The sequence below is a fragment of the Saccostrea cucullata genome, unplaced genomic scaffold (genome assembly GCF_032062105.1).
Source record: "Saccostrea cucullata isolate Sc308-1 unplaced genomic scaffold, CSIRO_AGI_Scuc_v1 ctg2436, whole genome shotgun sequence".
Classification (NCBI taxonomy): domain Eukaryota; kingdom Metazoa; phylum Mollusca; class Bivalvia; order Ostreida; family Ostreidae; genus Saccostrea; species Saccostrea cuccullata.
Genome location: NW_026922588.1, coordinates 90,661 through 103,401, shown reverse-complemented (window position 1 = coordinate 103,401; position 12,741 = coordinate 90,661). Strand labels below are relative to the sequence as shown.

At 33.8% G+C, this 12,741-nt stretch overlaps 1 protein-coding gene across 2 annotated transcripts in view; it reads right to left on the bottom strand.

The window, feature by feature from the left end:
* The window catches only part of LOC134261999 (uncharacterized), a 113,908-nt gene that overhangs the window by 89,238 nt on the left and 11,929 nt on the right, over positions 1-12,741 (bottom strand). The window lies entirely within an intron of this gene.

Below are 12,741 nucleotides of genomic sequence, written 5' to 3'. Positions count from 1 at the left end.
AATAAATTAAATAATCTAGAATAATGAATTTCCTTTAATCACTAAATAGTACTATATGTACGTGCTATCACAAATTCATCAAATAAATCCGTACGAAGTTTGCGGTCTAACCGATAGAAATATTTACACTTTTGGCTTTTCATTTGGAAAAAAAAATGAAATACATCTATATTTAATACATTCGCATGAAGAAAAATAAACCTAAATATTTGATTCTACACTAAACATGCTTAACAACTGTTATAGTTCTAAACACGGGAATTATTTTAGGAGTCTGCTATGATATATCGGTTAGCAGATTCAACGATTATGCATACATAATTTCAAAATAAGAAATAAAAAATGTGCAGCTTATCCATCAGTGGAAATTATGTTTCGATTATTTGTCATCTAAAGCATCCGATTGAACTTATAAGTTATCGGCGTCTATAACCTTGATCATATTGTAAGCATATGAATATACAGGATATAACCGTTTGTCCTAATGGAGCACATGCTAATTTTTTTCCCAGTGGCGTCAACATTAATTTTCAGCAAATGTAATCATAGTCTTTTATTTTTCGATGCCCCCCCCCCTCCCCAACACACACTATCGATCACCTTCCATAAAAAATCTATTTCGGGGGATGAAGCGGCAATATTTTGCAGGATTTTTATTCAAATACGTGACTTTGCCTACTATTCAGAGAGTGGAAAGTTGGAAAGGGCGGGTCCAAGTAGGGTCATTACTTTGTTTTAGTTTGAAAATAAACTAGACGGCTATTGTAGACTTTAAAGTGTGTAGTCAGCATGTTTTATTGGGTTTTTTTATACTCAGACATTGTACCAACTTATGTCCAATATCGTTATATTGTAAACAAATGAATTAAAAGCGGCAAAACTCTCCTTAATATCGTGTTGTATTTGTAATAGTCTGTATGACAATATCAATTAACTTACAGGCAAATTATTTTTTTTTTATCTGTAGATGAATTCTCACCTGATATCCCTGTCTTCCACACGTCGTAATAGCCCACGTATATGTCGCCTACAAGAAAACGCAATAAAATAAAGATCCTTTGAAATTTAAAATACCCCCGGTAGCTTCTAAATCTCTACATGTACCAAACCTTACTTCGCACTCTCGACAATATCGGTAATGTATTATTAAAAGTAGGAATCTAATCCAAATTAACTCTGATTTCCTTAGAAGTCCGTTTTCCTCTGATCAATTTCTTTTATTTTGTTTTGAATACATGAGCTTTATTACTGTTTCTGTATTATTTATATTGCACAAGGATGTAAATAAAAATAGTGCTCAAAAAACCAATACAAAGTATATTGATCAGTTTATCAGAAAGGCTTTATACGATTTTCATAGCTCGTCTGAGCCGAGGGCCCAATTACAGGCAAATTGCGGGTTAGCTGACGTCACAATAGGATTTGAACGTAGAAATCTTTCTGCTTTTTTTTGGGAGCTTCATATAACTATAAAACTATAAACTATAAAAAACATAAGATATCTGAAGTAGCATGTATTTTGAAAATAAAAGGTCCAAAAAACGTTGCTCAATCTGTACAATTGTACTTTTATGTATGTATGTATGTATGTATGTATGTAAATGTAAAAAAAAAAAAGGCATAGGTGCCACATTGCTCACCTAGGCAAATTGGAATGAGATCAGAACAGAAAAGTTTACAAAGGGGGGGGGGGTGGGGATGGGGGGCTTAAATTTTAATACTGCTTGAGAATGCCTTCATATTTATACAGCATACATGTATGACTTTGCTGTTCTTGATAAGAAGATTTTTAAAAAACTTTTTCCCGTATATATAACTTTGTAAAATTTGATTTTTATTCCCTCCTTACCCCAGTTGGCCATGATTTGGAACAAATTTAAATCCTCAATACATGAGGATGCTTACATGTCAAATTGACTTAACATAGCTTTTCTGTTCTTGGGATTTCTCCCTATATTTTCAGATCGCCTGAGCAAACTCGGGTGACCTATTGCTATCCGTTTTCGTCCGTCGTCGTCCGTCATTCATATTTGAACATTTTCAACTGCTTCTCTGCAACCACTCAACCACTCAGCCAATTTCAACCAAATTTGGCACAAAGCTTCTATGGATAAAGGGAAACATCAATTTTGAATTTCACGCTCCCTGCCCCCCCCCCCCCCCCCCCGCCCCCTGAGGAGTGGGTCCAAAACCACTAAAATTAATTCAATCTTTAAAAAGCTTCTTCTTACCTCCTAGACTTCAAGCAGTCAAACTGTCTGCATGATTGTAATCCTTTACCAAAATTGTGAAATTCATGGCCTAGGGTCAAGGCGGGGCTAATTAAGTATACAGTGAAAATGCATAATTTCTTTGAAAATCTCCTTCTCTACTCCTGGGTATTAAACAAACTAACTTAGTACATAGTTATGATAAGCAAGAGTGCTTCTACCAAAATTGAGAATTTAATGGCCCCAGAATCAGGGGTTCTGGTGCAAAGGCGGGGGGGGGGGCTCTATTGACCCTTATCCTGCGGTCGAAGTTTTGGCTTATCAGTTCCACTGCTGCGGCGAAAGTTAAGTGTAAACAGATATCCCAGTGAATGCATACTTCCTTTCTTATCAGCTTATAGCATCTTTATCTTTGATGCAATCAACACATAAGTTGTGTGTAAAATATAAGGAAAAGAAAGAGCTTTCTATGCATATATATTTTATTTCTATATTCCTACAATTTATTGCATTTATGTCGATTTATATTTAACAGTATGGATAATGGATAATAAGTCCGAATAACTATTTAAATGCTATAAATATTAATTATAATGAAACATTAAATATCATTATTATACCTTTAGATAGTAGCTCAAATACATTCCTTTTAGTGTATAAACTTACGTCCTTTCTTACAATGCTCCGGAGACTAAAAGCATGCATATTTAGGTCAGCCATTTTGGAACATTTCTTTGTTCTGGAGTTCCATCTATTTTGGATGGTGATTATATACATGAATCTTTCTGATTGGTGTATATTTTTACAAATTCTAAACCATTGGTTTATATTTATACTTGTTTCATTCATTGACATGAGATGCTCTGCTAAAAATAGCAGATAAACAAGCATTAGATGAGGAAACCCTAAAAACGACCTGAGGTCGCGATCCGCAGCAGCAGATCTGATAAGCCAGCGCGACTCAGAGTCGCGATTAGCAGGATAAGGGTTGATTGTAAAGTGAAAATACACACATTCTTTGAAAATCTTCTTCTCTGCTACTGGGTATTAAGCAACTGAATTACCTATATAGTTATGATGAGCAGGGGCCTTAATCTTCAAGAATTGTGAATTTCAAGGTCACAGGACCAGGGGTACAATAAAGAGGGGGTTACTTATATACTGAAAATGACCTTAAATGCTCCTTCAATGGAATAATCAAATACTTTTGAAAAAGCAAGGATGCCTTTACAAAAACTGTGCAATGTGTGCATCTAGCCTAGGGGTCAGGGATTCATGTTCCGTAGGGACGCTGCTGATTATTGATAAATATTACTGATTAGTTGAAATGCATTTTTTGTTTCTACCCTGCCTATGGGTATTAAGAAACCACATATGCAATTGTTAGGTGTATAGTTATGATGATAAATGGTGCCCCCTTTCAAAATTACACATGCCATAGCATCTGGCTTAAAACATGAATCAAATTCAGTAATTGGAAAGTTGTTGCATAATGCTCGGGTGACCTATGGGGCCCATGGGCCTTTTGTTCTATGTAAATCTTTGATCCACCACTGTGGCCCAACTCTACCCTTGGGGCTTATGATTTGAACAAACTTTAGTCTACACTACCTGAAAATGCTTCCAAATAAATACTAGTATTACTACTCATGGCTGTGCTATTATTATTGTTTTTTTTTTAAATATATTTTAATGTAAACCTTGAATCCTCCATTGTGGTCCCATCCTAGGTGTTATGATTTAAACAAACTAAAATCTACACTACTGGAGGATGATTCCATATGAATATCAATAGTCATGTCCTTGAAGTACTTGAGAAGAAGATTTTAAAAGATATTTCATATATATTCCTATGTAAAACTAGGGTCGGCCATTTTGGCCCCACCCTTGCCCCAGGGGTCATGATTTGAACAAACTAGAATTTATACTACCTGAGGATGATTCCAAATGAGTTTCATCTTACCTGGCCCAGTGGTTTTTGAGAAGAAGATTTAAAAAAAAATCCTATACGGCCTATATTCTTATGTATAATTTTGATTGGCCATATTGGCCCCACCCTATCCCTGGGGGTAATGATTTGAACAAACTAAAATTTACACTACTGGAGGATGATTTCATATAAAAATCACTAATCATGGCTTTGAAGTACTTTATTTTAAAAGATTTTTCCTATAAATTCCAATGTAAAATTTTGATGGCCCATTGTGGCCCAACCCTATCCGTTGGGGGGTCATGACCTGAACAAACTTGAATCTACATTACATGAAGATGATTCCACCTGAGTTTCATCTTGCCTGGCCTAGTGGTTCTTGAAAAGATTTTTTTATAAAAATGCCATTAATTTTTCACTATTTCCTAATTATCTCCCTTTGGGAGAAGGCGTGGCCCTTTATTTGAATAAAGTTAAATCCTCTTTACCTGATTATACTTTTTGGCAAGTTTGGTTGTAATTAGCCCAGTTGTTCTTGAGAAGAAAATGAAAATGTGAAAAGTATGCGCCGCCGACGATGACGACAGACAACGGACAAATTTTGATCAGAAAAGCTCTCATGAGCCTTTAGCTCAGATGAGCTGAAAACAAATATTGAGCATTTACGGTATTTTACTGTATGAATTGTAAACAAACAGTAATAAACATTTCGCAAAACAATATCAGGAGAAATTGTTTTTAAAAAAAAATACGAGTATGAAGAACCCTTAGATATCTCTTCTTGTACTTGTGAAATATGGATTGGGATCCGTTATTAAGATATAATGTCAGAAGTGCGACAAAACAATTTTCGTGCCCACTAGAAAGCGCATTAAAACACAAAAGGCCCCGTCCGTTGATTTTGAAGAGACATTTTTAATATTTTGCAATTAAACCCCCCCCCCCCCCGAAAAAAAAAAAACAGAAAAAGAACATGCATGTAATTAAAATTTAGAAATTGATTATATGTACGTCCTACGATGTTTTGTTTAATGCCAATAAGGTTTCGCCTTTAAATGTCATATGATGTTGCGAGGCATAGTCTTTGTGTGTGTGAGGGTATGTGTGTATGTGAGGATGTGTGTAAGAGAGGGGGTGTGAGTGGGTGTGTGTGTGTGTGTAAGAGGGAGGGTGAGTGTGTGTATGTGTGTGTGTGAGAGGGTGAGGGTGTGTATGTGTGTGTGTGTGTGTGTGTGTGTGTGTGTGTGTGTGATAGAAAGAGGGAGCATTAGTGCGTTTGAGCGGTTGTATATGTGGGGGTGAGGGAGGGTGTGCATGTGTGAGGGTGTGTGTTTTTGTGTGTAGAAGAGAGGGGGGGGGGTTCGAGGCTAGAGTTTGAAATCCGTCACATCTTATTATACATAATAATTTTAAATAAATGCAGATGTTCTCAAATCCGATTAGCTGATTATCTCTCGTATACACGTGCATCAGTTTATTTTTTTCCAGTACGACTTAAGTTTACTGGGAGAAAAAATATGCCTTTTTTGCTCCATTGAATAAGTACCAAACTGCTGGTCAATAATGAACATGTTTAAATTACCATTATCATTAAAAATTGAATTGAGAGATTGCATACTCTATATTGAGTTAAATGTTGATAAATATGTTTTATTTAATTCTGGTCGAAAATGTATACCAAAATGACATCTTAGTCTAGCTATATACCGTATAATGAGTTAATGAAAATGTGATCCATTTGTATATGAAAATTGCAATCAGTTCAAATTTATTTTGAGAAATTAATGTAGTTAAAACACATCGGTTTGAACTTAACCGATCTTAAATTTACTTCGCATTCGGTTCGTGTTCAGTTATATAAAAGTCATCTGCTTCATTTTTTTGAAATTTTTAAGCATGGTTTTGAAATGCCAACACTTGTGAACGGCGCATATTATTATATATTTCACTGAAATAGTGTCACCTTTTCACAATAGCATTAGTGAATTTGAAACACTAATGTAAAATCTTATATTTCGTGGAGTTATGTCCAAGACACGATGTAGTTACAATATTAACACATTTTTTTCTTAAGGTTTACTATAATATTTCTCTATCCTTGTGTGTTTATTACAATACTTTTTGTTTTAAGAGGTGTATCGAATCATGATCTTTCAAAGAATTATGGATTCCAACTACAATACTAGTATATTGTATTAACATGTGATACTTTAAAGCAATCTCTTTGTAAAACTTTTCCTGTGGTGTCAATATCCCTGTGGCGACGATGTCGCTTCGATATCGAATCATGTTTGCTCAGCTTTTTGTAAATACCTTTCCTTTTACTTTATATGTGTATTTATGTTTAATAACTTTACTTTTATGAACATCCTACCTGCCATCGATATCGACGATATCGTCTAGATATCGAATCATGATTGTCAAAATATATTACTTCAACAACTTTCACCCCAATACAAAATCTTTAATTTTAACATGTTCCATGACAATAAGTTCTGTTTCTTCATGCAACGTATGTTAATATTTTCTTTCTGATTAATAAGTTTACCCTACTGTCGATATCGTCAATGACGAAGATATTGCATCAATATCAAATCATAGTTGTTAAAACATATTTAACAACTATCACCCTCACCCAACATTTTAATCTAAACAATAATAACCACTCACCCTTTCCCTATCATAATTTAATTTCATATTGATGCTAATAATGAATGAATTTGACATCACTTGTGACCTTGTAAAATTATGTTATACCTCATTGTAAAAATAAATTCTAAAAATAGGATCGATATCGACGACATCGACATAGCTCAAAGTCTCATATATTGTTCCAAGTGTTTCAAATTAATAGTGCTCATCACGATCGATATCGATACGATATTGACATAGTATTGACGATATCGTCGATATCGACATCGAATTCTTTTTTGGACATGTATGATTTCGTGGGGTCAAATTCAGGAGGCTTGAGGAAAAAAATCTTTGTATGTGGGGACTTGTTTTCATGGTTGGAGAATGTTTTTTGAGTAATGCATATTACATTTTACATTTCATGTTGATCATAAATTCGGGTGTTTCTCTCTGTTTGTGTATGTGTGTTTTTTTTTGGGGGGGGGGTGAATAAAAGTCTTTAGAATTATATGAGTTTTCCGTCGAGATTTTACAAGGACAGACAATGATATAATCAGATAATGGGTATTAAAGGCACAATAAACCTCATCCCCCAAAAAGAAAAATAAAAAAAGAAACAAAACCGTTTGTGCTCTCGTGTCTCTTTTTTAAGGGGGGATAATTGTACCTGATTTTTCTTCATAAATGCTAAAATTATCGATCATAAAAAGAAACAATAACAAATTAATTAAATAAAATTCACGTATGTAATGTCATTATTGCCCGAGATGAATTTTCTTGTGCAGTTTTTGCAACAGAACCATGGTATTGTGAGTACAAAATAATTGATGTTATTCGATAATTTAACACAGCGTCATGACGAAGAATTTGTTTTGTATTTTAATTTGAGGAATTAAACTTGTATCTAGTCTTAAAACAACAACATGTTATATATCATTTGAAAGAGGGGAAATTCTTTATCAGGACCACTAAACAACTCAAAAGTTTAGATGAGATTGATGGTTTATATGTTCTTTTGTTTCAGAAAGTTTTTTCGTCATTTAGTGATTGTCCAGTCAACATATGAATGAACGTAACTGTTGCTTATTGGACTTTTACGAGAAGCACTGACTTCTACAGTTGACGTGTACTTGGACATTTAAACTTGTATCATGTACGGAGGTACAGAATTGATAATGCATTGTGATCATAGTTATTGTGTTAGGGGCACTAACATGCAAAGACTGGGAGTTGAGGTTAGGGTCGTTTTTGTTTTCGTCAAGGACATCTTATATATGCATTGAAATAACCCGTTATGTCCGTTTAATCAAATGTTGAGTTAAATAACTATATCGCTAAGGAGCTACCGTACATAGCCCTGGTGTAAAAGTAAGCGTCAACTGTAAAAGTCAGCACCCCCCGTGAAATTCCAATAATAAAACATGATGTACGTTGTCCATAGAAAAACTTTCCTGTTTCTCATAAATACGAATTTGAATAAATTCTGAATACAGAATCATGTCGGCTAAAAAGGGTATTCTGATACAAACGGCCCTATCATTTTCCAAAGAAAGGGATTGATTGTATATTGTTTAATGTCCCCACTAGAGAATTTTACATCGCTTTCCGGTAGAAAAAATGTACTCAGCAGTAAGGGCCATTGAGCAGGTATTTTTTTCGTGACCGCGCCTACTTTGACACAGGAATTCGGGTTAATGTGTATGGTATCATCAGAAGGAACGGTCTTCTTGTCCCACAGTGGGATTTGAGCCCTCCTTTAAAAAAACGATTCTTTGTCATTGTTCAGTTGTGTACTCCATTACTTAGGAACTATAAGCCCTACTTGGACCAAACTTGCATGGATGATGCATCTAGGGATGGGCACTACCAGATTTGCTTCGGATGCTAGATCCGACCTATATTTTCATTCCCAAGTAACTATAGGCCCTACCTGAACCAAACCTGCATGGATGATGCCTCTAGGGATTGACACTACCAGACTTGCTTCGGATGCTGGATCTGACCTATATTTTCATTCCCAAGTAACTATAAGCCCTGTCTAAACCAAACTTGCATGGATGATGCATCTAGGGATGGACACTACCAGACTCGCTTCAGATGCTGGATCTGACCTACATTTTTACTCACAAGTAACTATAAGCTCTACCTGAACAAAACTGATCAAATTTATACACATACAAATTTTCATGTAGCTTTACTAATATATCCTCGGCGGGGCATTCATGTGCTATTGACATATTTCTAGTTTAACTATATTTAAGTAAATATTTCATAGAATGAATAATTAACAATTGATATTTGTACTTTCCCCTCAAAATATAAAAAAAACATGCAAATACACATATACCGAAAATTTTTTGGAGGAACATGTGATTACTGAACGCTTTCTGTTGTCAGGTAATAATAAATAATTAGAATGCATGTTATTTCACTTCATTAGCGGTATTCGTATATGTTGACATGTTAACATAGTACATGTAGATCACAAAGGAAGCGATTCATTTTTTCAGGGGGTTCCTGATAAGCCATAAGAAAGCAAAACAAAAACGTTATTTTTCATTTGTCATAGTGTAAACAGGCCAAATTGTACCGAGAGCTTTGTTTTCCAAATTCTCAATTATATACTGATAAATTATATTTTTGTGACCCTCCTCCCCGTTCTTTTATTCAAAAAGCGTGTTTTTTCTTTTATAATATTTGGTACATAATGCTGTTAAGTTGGTATTAAACTTACATATTTCTGTATGGAATCCAACGCCTTGGATTTATACTTTGATTAGGATTTCTTTTCTTTTAATCATATTTTATGTAGAAATGTTAATAAATAGTGACAAAAAATCACATTGAACAAGAGTACATCTATGTACTTATTGTTGCTGCCCAAGCCTCAAGATATTATGCGATTTCTCCCCCACAATTGTGTTTTAGAATTAAAAATAAAATGCTCCTGGAAAATGAAAATCTAGGTGAAGATCGTGGCAATCGCTACTCTAAAGAATTTCACCTTCAGTTTGCTTAAGTCATTATTTTTTTTCATATTAAACAGTGTCATTGGTTTTAATAATTACAATTAGGACTAGTCACTCATCATTATGTCGTTAAGTATGCGAGGCATTCACTTCATGAAGAAAAATTTCAATATTAATGATCATTGATGCGTCTTCACACTGCATTTATTTGCAAAATGCGGCAAACATTTATGTCGTCAACTTTAGCGCTCGTTTACTCGATAACGTCATGATGTACTTCAAGGTGGTTTTTGCTTGATGGTCATCAATATAGAGCTCATTTGCATTAAAAAAGTTATATGATCTTCTCTTAATAAAAAGTGTTTCAATTTCAATGTGGTAGATGAATCAGTAATTAAGATTATCGTCATATATCTTGAAGAAAACACCGGGTAGCAGAAAAACAAAAGCGATTGCATTTGCTATCTGAGTATTTTATTCACAAGTTCTCACCTGTATAAACCGCAGGAACTCTTTTTACTTCATCTTCATTTCCTGAAATTATTATAAAAATGTATTAATCTTAATACGTTTTTTTTCCCAAAGTAGTACAAATCTTGGTCATTTTGATAGTTCACCAAGGAGGAATATTTGCCGTATGCATATTGTGAAGTTTTTTCCCATAGGAGGATCACTACATGTAACTATGTAGATATTAAGCCAGTTATCTCAGGAGAAAAAAAAACTACAATATGCAGAACTTATTCACATTAAAATAATTGTCTGGTTTTCTCTTAATAAAAATTAATTCAATTTCAATGTGTAGATGAATTGGTAATTAAGATTATTGTAGCTTATCTCGAAGATAACACTGGAAAGCAGGAAAACAATGATGAATTCTTCTGCTGTCTGAGTATTTTATTCACAGGTTACATGTATCACCTTTAAGAAGCATGGAAACTCTTTCTTCATCTTCTTCTTTTTCTTTTTCTTCTTCACTTCCTAAAACTATCATAAAAAAGTAAAAACTGCAGAACGGCATTAACAGGTAATGTAAACTTAATTGAATTTGCTTCCAAATAGTGCAACTCGTATTCAGCAATTTTAATGAAACTTGTTTGTTACATTAGTATGAAGGTTTGGGACCATGATATCTGGTATCATCATGATCTTATTATAGCATTGTCTTTATTACAAAAGGATACAAATGTCGATTATTTAGTCACTGGTTTAATGGTTGGACCAACCATAACAAATATTTGAAAAAATTTAGATATACCAGTACTAATTGATAGAATTATTATATAGTAGTCTTGTTTCAATTAATCTATTCTCTGATAAATCAATTCCCTGATTATCTCTGTATCTCTGTATTTTTTATGTAGTACTTTGATTTGAGGACAACAGTAACAACTAAAAGAAAAGAGAACACCGTATTACATGATAACCAACTATTGTTCACGACAACTTAAAATAAGATAGGTCAGTTGGAAATCTACATTCGACAACTCATTTTAGCAACCGAAGTTTAATTAAGAAATTAATTCAATTTTTGAAGATTCCAGGGATAATGAACTACGACGCTTCACACCAGCATATTTCTTGAAGATTCATTGGGTCATGAACTACGAAGCTTCACATCGGCATATTTCAGTATTATAAATATACCGGCGTGAAGCGTTGAAACCTCATAAATCTTCAAAAATTTTAAAATTCATGTCTTATTTAACATTATTCTTTGTATGACTTGCAAATAATTTACGGCATTCAACGGTCATTTTTAAAGCAAAACAGTGTGCACTATATTTTTTACGTCAAGTGCAGTATTGTGAATCAGCAATGGATATAATCATGCTTATTCGTGGTAAATATATATAATGTACTTCATGAGAAAATGAACAGCATTTTATTTTGTTAAGAATCACAGGGGAAATTTATTGTAAATGTAATTATTTCTTTTTGTACGCGCAAACAATTACGGAGCTTGTAGAAGAAAGAATTTGCAAGAACCTGAAACTTGAGAAAAAAAAATGTTACTCGATTTATAGTTTCTTAGCAGTAGCATTTTTTTCTAATAAGTATATGAGAGAAGACTCAATTTTGTATAAAAGTTTAACACATAACAATCGAGTTTTTCCAAGCTTGCTAGAGAGGTGGAAGAAAGGCAAGTTTTTAGTGGTTACCCTCTTTAACATTTATGTAAAATATAGTTTTGTTTCATTTTTAGTTTTCCCGTTCCCAAATCAAGTTCCAATGTCTTCTGTTTCTCAGATATACATGACATACAAGTTCTCTATCATTTGCTTTGAAATATTAAAGTTAAGCTGGTTTTCGCCAATTTTCATGATCATGCCGGTATTGTAATCATAGGCGTAATATCTAATTAAATTATAATGAGATAATAGACATTTGACCCAAAAACCTTGAGGTACTAAACTCCCTTGTCTGAAAATTTCCTAAACACACTAGGTGGGATGATGTTGCAACGAAGAGGCGCTAATCTGTGATACATGTAACAAAGATTATATTCTAAATATGGTTTAATCAGTTAAAGATTAACCTGAATCACAAGAAATAAGCATCAAAACATGTATCTTTTAACGTTTTCTGAATCATTACTTAAAAAAAGCCTTTTAATAGTATGTTTGTTTTGAACGATACGTTTGATTTCAAATTTGTATTAATTGTTTCATTGCGTGGACCCTGCGATCCACGCAGTAAACATATAAGCGAAGTTAATCCGGATGCCCTGGGCAAACAACAGGCTACGCATGCGCGATATTGCTAGAGAGTTTGCACCTTAGGTAACTTTCCCGTAGAATTATTCGCCCTATTCGGATTAGAAATTCATTGGCAAATCGCGCTTTTAAATCTGCATATCGCATTTACACATTTATTGGCAGATTCCATTTCCTCTCTTTTTCATATACTTTTATGCTAAACATTGATTCATGGTACATTTTAAGAATTAAGTTACAGAATATAGATACATGTAACTTAACAACTTGAATGAGAAACG